We start from the raw sequence: 12872 nt of genomic DNA, 5'->3' as shown, positions 1-12872 counted from the left end.
TCTAAAATACTAACTAAATCAATGTACACCCTTTTCAAGAAGGTTTTACCTCCATCAGAGCAATACCTTCACAATGATAACAAACACTAAATTTAGTGCGACAGTCCTAAGTTAGTCCAGTCCCTTTTCCATAGGGGCGAGAAGGGAATGACTTTAATATAGGTACGACAGGGAAAGATCGATCGAATGTCTGTGGTAAAAACCTTGATACATCACATGTTTTGAGAACCTCAGAAAATTTAAATTTAACTTTTTTATTTACCAGACCTAAGGAAGAAAATCTTGTGTTATTTTGTGTAAATTTTGGTGACCTGATAGAGCAAACCTTGATAAAATAGAGTGAGTGAGCGAGTCAAGGAAGGACTCTTGTATCTTTATCAATATAATATCTAAATTAGCAACACTTAATTTCTTAGTTATAGTATAGTTAGTTCTTAGTTATCTTTAACTAGCTTTTGCCCGCGGCTTCACCCGCGTGAAATTTCTTTTGTCACAGATCGTCATAAATTATAGCCTAATAAACAATAATACTATAAAATTTCATCAAAATCCGTTCAGTAGTTTTTGTGAAAGAGTAACAAACATCCAGACATCCAAACTTTCGCATTTATAATATTAGTAGGATACAATAAAAAACCTAGTCACATGATCACAGCGTGTAACGTCGTGTCGCGTTGCGTATCGTCGTGTAGCGTCGCATCGCGTTAGTCGTTAACATATTGTGTCAATACCTTAGTAATGTAGCGTCGTGTCGCGTCGCGTAGCATTGTGTCGCGTTAATCGTGTGTCAACGCCTTAATAATCTCCATTTAGATGAAGCGACGCACGCAAGAATGCTGGCAGGAGTTCCCGAAGAATTTGAGATCGGGGGAATGTTTTATGAGAATGTAAGTACATTCTCCTTAATTAAAGATTATCCGGCGTTCTGCTAGGATAAACGCCCATATTCACAAACGTTACTATGAGGTCTCACAGTGCGCGTGGACGCACAGGGTGACACACGAACCAATCACATAGCTCTATTCAAAGCTGTGTGTTCGATTTGCTGCTTCACTTAAGCAAGCATCGTTTGTGAATACGGGAAAGGCACGTCAAACTAAGTTATTATCGCAAAATCACCTCTATTACAAAAACATAAAATGCCACAGTGTTAAGCTCTATGTGCCATCGTCTGTGACTCTAAACACAACTTTTCTTGATCATAAGTAATAACCACTAGGTAATGTTCCTCGGTAATTACCTACAAATTAACCACATAAAGAATAATCCAGATTTCATTAACTCACAATAACCACAATAGGCTGGAAAAATCTTTTGTGATAAATAATATACGAGTAATAGCTCTATATTACCTATTTTCTATACGAGTATTTGCTGACTCTATGTTACATAAATCTGCAATTGTTAAACAATTAAAATGTGCTTTATTTATAGTTGTTAATGGTAGTATTAAAGCCAAAATAAATTAAGCCAAAAGCTGTTATTGTTTAAAATCCAATCAGAATGGTATTAATGCCAACATAAACCTTTTACAACACGGCAGCCATTTTGCTGGAATAAATTAAAAAATAATAAACCACAGACAAAATCTCGTTTGGCGCCAAACGTGACACAGTATTATCTGTGGTATTACTTTTTTCGAACGCCATCGCGTGAATTTAGAGGGAAAGAATAATAAGGGGAGAAGTTTTTTCATATTTATGCTGCCAAGATGATATTTCAGCTGAAGCTGACCTTTGAACAAGTGGTTTATGCGTAAGGAAAGAAAGCAGTAAAAATACAGATGAAAATATGAACTTATGGCAGCAGAAACTTGCTTTTAAATTTTTTTCACCATTGGCGGAAGAAATCCTTTTAGATTCTCGCAAGTTTTGAAAAACATAAAAATTACAGGTATTAAAAAAATAGTAAGATCTTAGAATGAAACACGGATTACACACATTTAATGCAGTTAAATAGCTATTTACCCGACTGCGCCAGATGGAGGGTTATGTTTTTCGAGTGTATTTTAATGGGGAGGTTTGGAATTTAATTCCTTGCTTCACATACGAAGCCAAGGACCATTATTTTTTAAACATAATTACCTGTTAACTACCTGTTTTGTTATTATACAGGTTACCATTTTATAGACATCCATTAAGAACGAATAAATTCATCCCAGCAGATCTCTTTAATGCCATCAGGAACACGGAAAATCCTATGCAGATCATTTTTCAAAAACGGTTTTAAAAATCAAATTCACATCGAAAAATCCTTTAAAGCGTCCCCAATTAAAAGAAAACCGCGTTCGTCCGAATACACGAAATATCCATATTTGCATACACGATGCGAGTAATTAAATTTATCCGGGAACACTAGTTACGCCTGCTTTACATAATCCCGGTAACGTCCGAGAACTTTCCCGGGCTAGGGTTGTCAGGTCTGGGAAAAGATAATGTTGGAGAGACATACAAAACTACTGACCTAGGGGTAACTATCGAGCGCACTTAAAGAACTTCAATCCAATTTGTGAATTTAAATACCAATGAAATTATTGTATTTTGCATGAAAAATATGTAAGCTGAAGAAAAATTTTTGAATTAGTGCCATTTAATTCTTTAGAGTGGTCTTACCCTAGAGTTCCAAGAAATCAAAAGGAGCACGTTGTATTTTGTCACAAAAGTAGGAAATACCACTGCATCTTTTTTACTTCCTCTATAATCTTCATTCCAAAACCAACAATCATCCGTTTTACGAGCACAAATTGAGATTTAAAAACCCGTGTCCGGTTATCCGGACGCGCGGCAGCCCTACCCGGACAGTGTTTTTCCAAAACTCATGTTTCGGCGCGTAATGCCAGCTTAGTTAAAGTTTTCTGTTTTTAGTGCATTTAACTAGGAGTTTCAGATACGTGCATTAATTAACGTTGCACAAAATAACGATGGCATAGTGAGTTAGGGTTCGGGAAATATGAAAATATACGGTCATTATGCTGGTATCTTTGATACGCTTTTGTGGTCATTATGTAGAGAGAAATAGTAGGTTTTAATTATTCTCTACTTCGTTGCTTTGTGTCGGTTAAAACAGGAATAAATATTTACATTAAATACAATAAGCACATCACATACATAGGAGCCAATTTGTAACAAAAATATAAGTTATCTGTACAAATAGAAATAGAAACCGTCGACCTGATAAAGGTATCAGGAAGGCGCTGGATGCATGCCGCTACCAACCGTGCGATGTGGAAGTCATTGGGGGAGGCCTATGTTCAGCAGTGGACGTCCTGTGGCTGAAATGATGATGATGATGAACGCTAATTAATACAGATAATAACAGATAATATAATACTAGGTAACGCTAAAAGTTTTAAATGGAGAAATCTCGTTCATAATAATTTTGCTGAAATGGAAAGTTGTCACAGAGTTTTCTAATTTTTTTACGAGTTTTGTATTTTAAATACAGTAGATATTTTCTGAAGTACAATTTACGTTTCAGACAGATAGTAGGTATGTAACTCTACATACAGTAAGTAAACAGTCCCTTCGCTGCTAAAAGGTTTATTCAAAAGGGATCACTTCTAGACAACCTTCAGGGCATTCAGGTACGATGGCTGGGCAAAGTAAATAGCCAATTTGGTATTTATTTGAACAAGTATTTTGTTTTAGGACTATGACTGGTAGACAGAAAAGGACATCTATTATTTTAGACGATAAAAGTTGCCCGTAACTTTATTGAAAAAGTTAAGTTGTGTCGACGTCTATCAACCTTTTAAGTAGGTAGGTACTTTTATTAGTTATCAATTTTTTTTTGCGATTTACAGTCGCTTAATATAAAATCGAACCCATTCAGTGTCTAAGTACATATATTAGCTTTGATGGAAGAGCAATCGCCCGGCAAGCGAAAGGTCGTGGGTTTGAGTCCCGTCTTAGGCAGTTCGATTTTTTCAAGTTGTTTATTTATAATTTAGATATTTTTAGTATCACATACGTCACCTGCAGGCTTAAAATGTCCTAAAATAAAATGTGTAGTTTACTGTAGCTTTTTGAGGGTTTTCGTATATACCGTTACTTTAACTTTGAATCCATATTATTTTGTAACAAACACTAACTATTCTTCTCATTTTTACGAGTTTGACTCAGTGGAAGTCTCAAGAGTACGGTCCATACAATTAAGATACACTCAAAAGGTATGATTCAAGCGGCAAGAGACTTGACTCTAGATAGAATAGAATAGTAGAATAGTTTTTAATTTGAAAGAAAGATATACAAGCAGGCAAGGCATAGGTACTGAAAGAGATACACAAATGGACAGATAGCTGCTTGTGCCCCTCTGACAAAAAGGCACCCGCCCAGCATACATCAAGACCGCGTCAGGGCTTGTCTCGAAACTGATTTTCAGTGCTCTCGGCGATTTTCAGCAAACTCTATGCATGAAAACTGAAAGGACAATGGGCAAAATGGTACCCGGCTCCAATATATATGCTTGTAGTGTCGTTTGAAAGGTCTTACCAAGATGAACAACTTTTACTACGGCCACTAGCCTCAGATCTGGTTGTGTTCGAAGATAAACATACTTCTTTGAAAAATGGTACCCGGCTCCAATGGTTATGTTTGTAGTGTCATTTGAAAGGTCTTACCAAGACGAACAACATTTACTATGGCCACCAGCCTCAGATCTGGTTGCGTTCGAAGATAAACATACTTTTTGTGTAACCGAAGTATCATACGTGTCCATCGTATGGTACTTGAGTTATGCGAGGCATGAAGGGTTTACTGCTGCAGCATCCTTCCTTAACTCTATAATTATTGATAGGGCTAATTGTGAAATAAATGTTTTTATTTGAAGAACTACTACCCCCTTATTAATAAAATGTTATACCTAGGATTAACCTTGGATTAAAATGTCATTTCCATACCAAATGACAATTTAAGCCAGAGTTCAACTAGGGTGTAACTTTTATTAATAAAGGGGTTGGAGTTTGTTTACTTTTTAAGGGTTTTATTATGGGTTGCTAAAGCGAATAAACCCACAATACCCAATAAGTCCACCCACAAGATGGACCGACGACCTCATAAAGGTAGCGGGAAGGCGCTGGATGCAGGCCGCCACCAACCGGCCATTTTGGAAATCATTGGGGGAGGCCTATGTTCAACTAGACGTCCTATGGCTAAAATGATCATGATGATGATGATGATGAAAGCGAATAAAGGGCTAATGGCTTGGGTAGTTCATCGTAGGTATAATCCTTTCCTTTTCAATGTTTATTTTAGTTATATTAATAGATTCTAGTCATGGTACATACTCGTATACATGGATGATTGTGTTATACTTTCATAATACTACTTAGTGGAATTACTGCTTTCAAAACGTGAATTAGAACTGGCCCCATAGCAGACATTTTTCTACATCTAAAGGCCTTTTGAAATATAATTGGTTATGACTATTGGAGCGGGTACCACTTTCCATACATTTGTGCCCATCATCCTTTAGGCAATAATCTAAATCTAACTGACTTTTTTTAATAAACGTTTTCTATTTACCCACCCATCGCAATATCCTACACTACCAAACCAAAATTCGCAGTTTAATTCCACAAAATCAAACCTTTGTTTACCTACTGGGCTCGCGGACGCGCTAGGTAACCGTTGCAGCGTTGACGGAGTGACGTGCTAACAGACTGAGTGACATGTAGTGAGAGAGTGACATAGTAACGTATGGCCTACGTGAGGTGCATGAAAACCATCCACTGGTTCCACCACGACAAGACATAGTGACATGGCGCCAGATAGTAACGTAGTAACGTGTGGTAGAATATCTTTATACTAATTGTAGTAAACAGAATTTTGGCGAAAACTAACTTACACGGGTTACACGACATCTGAAGTCTGTCAAATAAGGGATGGTATGTGAAGCTAACTTCTACCTTCGGTATAATCATCACCAAGAGCTTCCTCTTTGTGAGTATTGAAATCGGTATCCTTCCGTTTGGCCAAATTACTTTTCGCCAAATTTCACTTCGCAAACAACTTATCGCCAAAGTTTCATTTCCCAAATGAACTTTTAGCAACTGTACTTTTTCGCAACTAATTCTTTTGGTCAAATTATCATTTGGCAAAATTTTACTTGGCAAATGTTTTATTTTGCCAAATATTATATCCCAAATAATTTATTTGGTCAAATTGACATTTCACATACTTACCCACCGTTACCCACAAATCAAAGCATATATGCAGATGATCATGGTTTTCACAAGAATTTTTTGCAAAACAAAGAGATTGCAGAAAATAGTAAGGTTGCAGAAAGTAGGTATTGCAGAAAACAGTAGGTTAGGTTAGGTTAGAACAGTGACTAAGGGTCACTGGTCACGCGAGCGAAGTGAGCGTGCCGCGGCAGCGGCCGCCGAGCGCGAGAATCACCTCTATTGTTAATGAATCATTTGGAAATTTCGATAAAAAGAATGAAATATGAAAATTAATTTAGAACAAATTTTATATTAACTACCTACTAAACAAAATAATAACCACAAGCTAATTTGTATTCCATTCTATGCACCAATCAAATTATTTTGTAAATAGTTTATCGTAAAATATTTTTGCCAAATGAAACATTTGGCAAAACATACTTTGCCAAACAATAATTTGCTAAACAATAATATGCCAAAAACGACATTTGCGAATTAAAAGTTTGCAATAAGTTGATTTGCCAAATGAGAAATTGCCAAATGAAAATTTGCGAAACGTTGTTTGCGATGTGATAATTTGGGAAACGTTTTTTGGCCAAACATTAGTAATCCATTGAAATCCTATCACTCTTTTAAATCAATGATATGTCAGGTTGCAATAACCCGTTGGTTCCCGATGAAAACCAGCTTCTCGACATAGCGTTTGTTATGTCGCGAATATTGTTGAGCGGGCGCCTCTTCAGCATAGCTTCTTTTACAATAGAGCATAGCTTCTAAGATTAATGTTACTTATGTACTGTATTAATTATATTCTTTACCAGGCTCAAAAAAATTCGTTGGTTTTCAACAGTATCTTCACAGCTTAATGGGGCTCTATGGCCCAGAGCCTAGTTTAGAAATAATTATAATAATTGAGCTAACGGAAAAAAACCCTGTGCATTATAATTTTATTCGGTAAGTATATGGTTGGAAATCGAATACGTATCACAAGCACGACTATCGATGACATCCTTTATAATCAATCTAAAATCGCTGCATCCAGCCTGCTGGTAACAGTAACAGCTGCTGCAATTGCTTTCAGCTGACTCGCTGTTTACTGAACTTCAGTGCAGGTTTGTTTTAGCATGCAGTTGCTGTGTGCACTGGTCACTATTTGAAGCAGAACGATCGAATTGATTTATGAATGTGTTATCATAGGATCTATTGATGAAACACCTCCCGAGTGTAAGTCAAATCCTCCATTTGCCTCTGGTAAATTGAAGTGTCGTGCTTCTACAATGGAGACAATGTGTCCTGTGTGCTTACCATGAGTTTACGTTAGGTGTGCTCGCTAGCGACTGCGTAAAAAAATGACATAAAATGTATAACATATTGTGCAGCGCCCCTAGCAGCTACTTTCAAGAAATAAAATCTTCATTGATTTTTTTGATGCACTCACTCAGCGAGCACACCTAACGCTAAACTCATGGTAAGCACACTGATGACATGAAGACGCCTAAAAAAGCAGCAAACTGTGAGTTGAATTCTCATACTGAGGGTTCCGCAGGAGAACCAAAGTAACCGACATAGCTCGCAGAATTGCTAAAATCAAGTGGCAGTGGGCGGGGCACATAGCTCGTAGAGACGATGGCCGTTGGGGCAGGAAAGTTCTCGAGTGGCGACCACGGGCTGGAAGACGTAGCGTGGGCAGGCCTCCTAGGTACTAGGTGGACCGACGATCTGGTAAAGGTCGCGGGAAGAGCCTGGATGCGGGCAGCGCAGGACCGTTCATTGTGGAAAACCTTGGGGGAGGCCTTTGTCCAGCAGTGGACGTCATTTGGCTGAAACGAAACTATTAAATAATAAAGTATTTTGATATTCTATCATTTTATTAGTCAACACCATCCGTTTTCATGGAAACGTCATACGACACGGCCATAGACATGACAGTGTCCTCCCCCGTTAATTCTTCAGTTAATGGTGACTGCTCGTGCCTGGAGCATTTGGTCCACGTGACGCCGCACCACCCCTCCATTCTCTGTGGCTACTTCATAGTGCAGCCTCCCGATGCGACTTAATATTCTTCCGAATTCCCATTTATTTGTACCATATGAACGAACTTGCACTTTGTCCCCTGGTTCAAAGGTTTTCATTATGGGTTCATCTGCTCGCAGACCACGTGATGTATTTTTTTTAAACATAACATGTAGTTTGGTACGGATCTCTCTCCCAAACATCATTTTATATGGGGTTTGACCGGAACTGTTGGGAGTTTGTCTTAGTTGTGTCTTTATTATTCTCAATTTATCTTGTAAATTTCCACCATTATTTTGCATGCTCCTAAGAGATTTCTTGATAGTTTGAACAAATCTTTCAGCCTGTCCATTTGTTGCCGGATGGTATGGAGCTGACGTTCGGTGTGTTACTCCAGATTCCTTTAAAAAATTCTCAAATTCCAATGATGTAAACTGTCGTCCATTATCGGATATCAAAATGTTGGGATGTCCAAATGTAGTAAAAATATCTTTTAACTTATTTACACACCATGTACTTGTAGTTGTTGTTGTTGGTATAACTTCAACCCATTTCGAGAAAGAGTCCACAAGAATAAAAAGTTGTTGTCCATGGATAGGGCCAGCAAAGTCTATATGGATTCTTTGCCATGGTTCCGTAGGAGTTTCCCAATGATGTATTGGAACCTTGGTGGGTTCTTTTTGTTGTAGTCGACAAGCACGACAAGAATTCACTTTCTCTTCGATATTACTATCAATGTTCTTCCAGTATACGAAACTTCGAGCAAGTAGTTTCATTTTAACAATTCCCATGTGTCCAGCATGTAATTCGTCTAGTACCAATTGACGTAAAGATTTAGGAATCATTACTCGGCAGCTTTTAAATATTAGATTATCTTGTAACGTCATTTCATTATCCTGGTATCCTAAATCTTTAAGTGATCGTCCAGTTCTTAAGGCTTGCAGGATAAGTTGTAGCTCAGGATCTTTAGCAGTTTCCGTGGCTATTAATTCTGGGTTGATATTCAAAGTTTGTATGACATGATTTTGGTACATAGAATTTCGATCAATTTTATTTACAGTAGTTTTGTCTACGGGAAATCTTGATAAATAGTCTGCATTGCTGTTACTGTACGAATTTCGATATTCAATGGTATAATCGAAACCAGATAGAAAATGTGCGTAATGAAATAGTCTCATTGTACTCATTGTAGGTAAGGTCTTCTGTGGATGAAAAATGGTAGTGAGAGGCTTATGGTCCGTAACGAGAATAAATTTACGTCCGTAGCAGTAGTGGAAAAATTTCTTCAATCCCCAGTAGATAGCAGTCGCTTCTTTATCAATTTGACTGTAGTTTTTCTCACTTTTAGAAAGTGTTCTAGAAGCAAAAGCTATGGGCCTCTCTGAACCGTCCTTCAATCTGTGAGATAGGACCGCTCCCAGTCCAGTAGGTGAAGCGTCAGTGGCCAGTACTAGAGGTTTGTATGGATCGAAATGTACAAGTACGCTTTCGCTTAGAATTTCGGTCTTAATTCTGTTGAAACTGTCTTCGCAGGCTTTTGACCAGTGGAATTCAACTCCTGTCTTCAAAAGTTCATTTAATGGATTGGTAATTGAAGCGAGATTTCTTATGAATTTATTATAAAAGTTGGCCATGCCAAGAAATGTCCGTAGTTCATTGATATTTGAAGGGCGTTCTGCATTGGCTATTGCTTTTATTTTATCTTTGTTCTTGTGTAATCCATTCTTGTCGATGATGTGTCCTAGGTAGTTGATGCTCTTTTGGAAGAAATGACATTTATCTTTATTGACTCTTAAGTTATTTGTTTGAAGTCTATCCAAAACTACTTGTAGGCGTTGTAGTACCTGTTCTTCGCATGAACCTTGTATTATTATATCATCGAAGAAGCATTTTACTCCCTCGATACCTTGTAGCGTTCTGTCCATAAACTTTTGCCAAAGGTTTGGTGCCACCTTGACACCAAACATGAGTCTGTTTACTTTGAAAGTTCCCTTGTGTGTACTGAGGGTCTGAAGAAGAGCGCTTTCATTATCCATCTCCATGTGCAGGTATGCTTGGCTTATGTCAAGCGTGCAGAATAGTTCACCGCCATTCATCTCAGCAAATATATCCTCGATAATAGGAATTGGGTATTGTTCATCTTTGATCACTTTATTAAGTGTTACCTTGTAATCGGCACATAATCGAATACTTCCATTAGGTTTTACGACCGGTACAATAGGTGTTCCCCATTCTGATTGTTCTATCTTTGTGATTACCCCTTGGGCACAAAGTCTGTCAATTTCTTCGTCAACTTTACTCTTGAGGGCATAAGGTACTCTTCGAGGTTTTACGAATATCGGTTGTGTATTTTCATGTAAGTTTAGATGGGCTTGATAATTTGGAATTTTTCCTAAATCATTTCTAAAAACTGTAGTTGAATATTTTTCTAACAATTTATCAAGTTTCGGGTAGCAGTCGGTTTGTATGTGTTTAATATCAGCCAGAACTTGAACTTGAGAAAACCACTATTTTCTATAAATAGATACGAGTCGATATCCTAAACTCTCGATCAACTTCGTTGTTGCATAAAGTTTTACGTCTTAACAACAGTCGATATTATAATAACTTTATCGATAACAAACTTCCGATACTTAGCCCCAAACTACCCCGACCCTTTTCTGGTCCAGTTATTAAATACCTAAGCATTTAACCTTAACTTCCAGCAAGGGCGGGCAAAAAATGTTGTTTGCTTCACTTTGACGTCTCAAGTGCCTGGTTACTTGTAAACCGCCAGACGTTTTATAATTTATAGGTAAAACCAGTCAAACTAGCTTTTGCCCGCAGCTTCATTCGCGTGAAATTCAGTTTGTCACAGATCGTCATAATTTTTTTTGTTGGCGCGGTGAACAGTTTTGGAAATTCAGATAATATTTGTCTATGTTTTTACTCACAGCGGGGGAGCTCTTGGTCTACATCTCACATGATAGAAAGTGATGATCAGGCAGACGGTGAAAGTAAACTTGGAATCGTCAACCACAGAGGAACTGGCTATCTTATCTCCAAAACACTGTTGTTAGGGCTCGTCAAATTAGACGTTTTTTGTCTATCGTGCGTTAGCAAAACCGCACACTCTGTTATTAATTATTTATTGATTGTCGTTTTTCAAATATTCCAACGTATTTTTCATACAATTTGCCGTGTGCAGTCCTGTAAATGGACGACAAACGTCCATTACAAAAAATCTAATTTGTAAGAGCCCTGCTAATGGCTTACAGACGGGTCCTACCAATATCTAAAATTCTAAAACATGCAGCAAATTTTAATCGCCTTTTACGACATTCACTGGAAGAGTGTGCGAGTCTTTTGTACTCTGCCTAACTTATCTAAAGGCTTTATATCCCGGGATCCCGGTATTGTATCAACATTGATCCCGCTCTTGAAGCGTCTATGGCAAATTTATTCATTGGATCGCAGACGCGGCGTGCAGCCCGATGCAATGTTAGAGCTTCCATTTTTATTACGATTATGTTTAGCTCGTCATAAACACTATGGAAATACCTACTGTATTATAAATTCTTCTGGGGTTGTATTAACCGGGGTTTCGTTCTTTTCAGCCAAATGACGTCCACTGCTGGACAAAGGCCTCCTCCAAGGTTTTCCACAATGAACGGTCCTGCGCTGCCCGCATCCAGGCTCTTCCCGCGACCTTCACCAGATCGTCGGTCCATCGAGTAGGAGGCCTGCCCTCGCTACGTCTTCCAGCCCGTGGTCGCCTCTACGAGCTATGTGCCCCGCCCACTGCCACTTGATTTTAGCAATTCTGCGAGTTATCACTGTCACTTTGGTTCTCCTGCGGATTTACTGGAGTACCTACTAGTCATATTATTTTGAACTACTGAATCCAATCGTAGCTTGAACTTCACTGGTTGTGTTTTTATTGGAGGTCAAGCTTTAGATCCTGGCTACGCAGGAGTTGCAGCGGTGGGAACGAGAGGTGGGAATAATCTCGTAGCTTGAAGTTACGTGCTCTCAGAAGTACGGAATCTTTTTTTTTTTTTTTTTTTTTTATGCTAGCCAAGGCAGGTATTTGACCGCAATCGCACCTGGTGTTAAGTGAGATGCAGTCTAGGATGGTACATATCTGCCCTGTAAGTGCCTATTCACTCTCGCCTTGAAAACGCCCGGATTATAGTGTTCAGGAAATACAGCAGCAGGCAGCGAATTCCAGTCCCTAGCTGTTCGCATTATAAAGGAGTCGTCGAAACGCTTAGTGCGAGCTGGTGGAATGTCGACAATGTAGGGATGGTACGCTAGCCTGCGTCTGGTTCCCCGGTGATGGAAAGGGGCTGGTGGAATTAAGTTATATAATTCCTTCGCACATTCTCCGAAGTGTAGCCTGTGGTGAACATAGTGGCTACAGAATCTATTTCTTTTCGAACTCTTTCGACGGGAGGAGGCTATAATGGCAGTCCCCCTGAATAGTTTAGCAGCTAATGAGAAAAACTTGAGTGAAATGTTCTATGAAAACCGAACTTCCCGTATAATTATGTCCAGAACAAAGTGAGATCCTTCCTATTGAATCCTATGAAATATCTAAAATTATTAAAAAAAAACTATCTACTGAATGGGCTTTGATGAAATATTACAGTATTTTTGCAGGCCAAGCCGCGGCCTGCGGGCGTAAGCTCGATCACAATAATTTATTAGAAATAAC

This window comes from Ostrinia nubilalis, chromosome 23 (assembly GCF_963855985.1).
Source record: "Ostrinia nubilalis chromosome 23, ilOstNubi1.1, whole genome shotgun sequence".
Lineage (NCBI taxonomy): Eukaryota > Metazoa > Arthropoda > Insecta > Lepidoptera > Crambidae > Ostrinia > Ostrinia nubilalis.
This window is presented reverse-complemented; position numbering follows the sequence as displayed.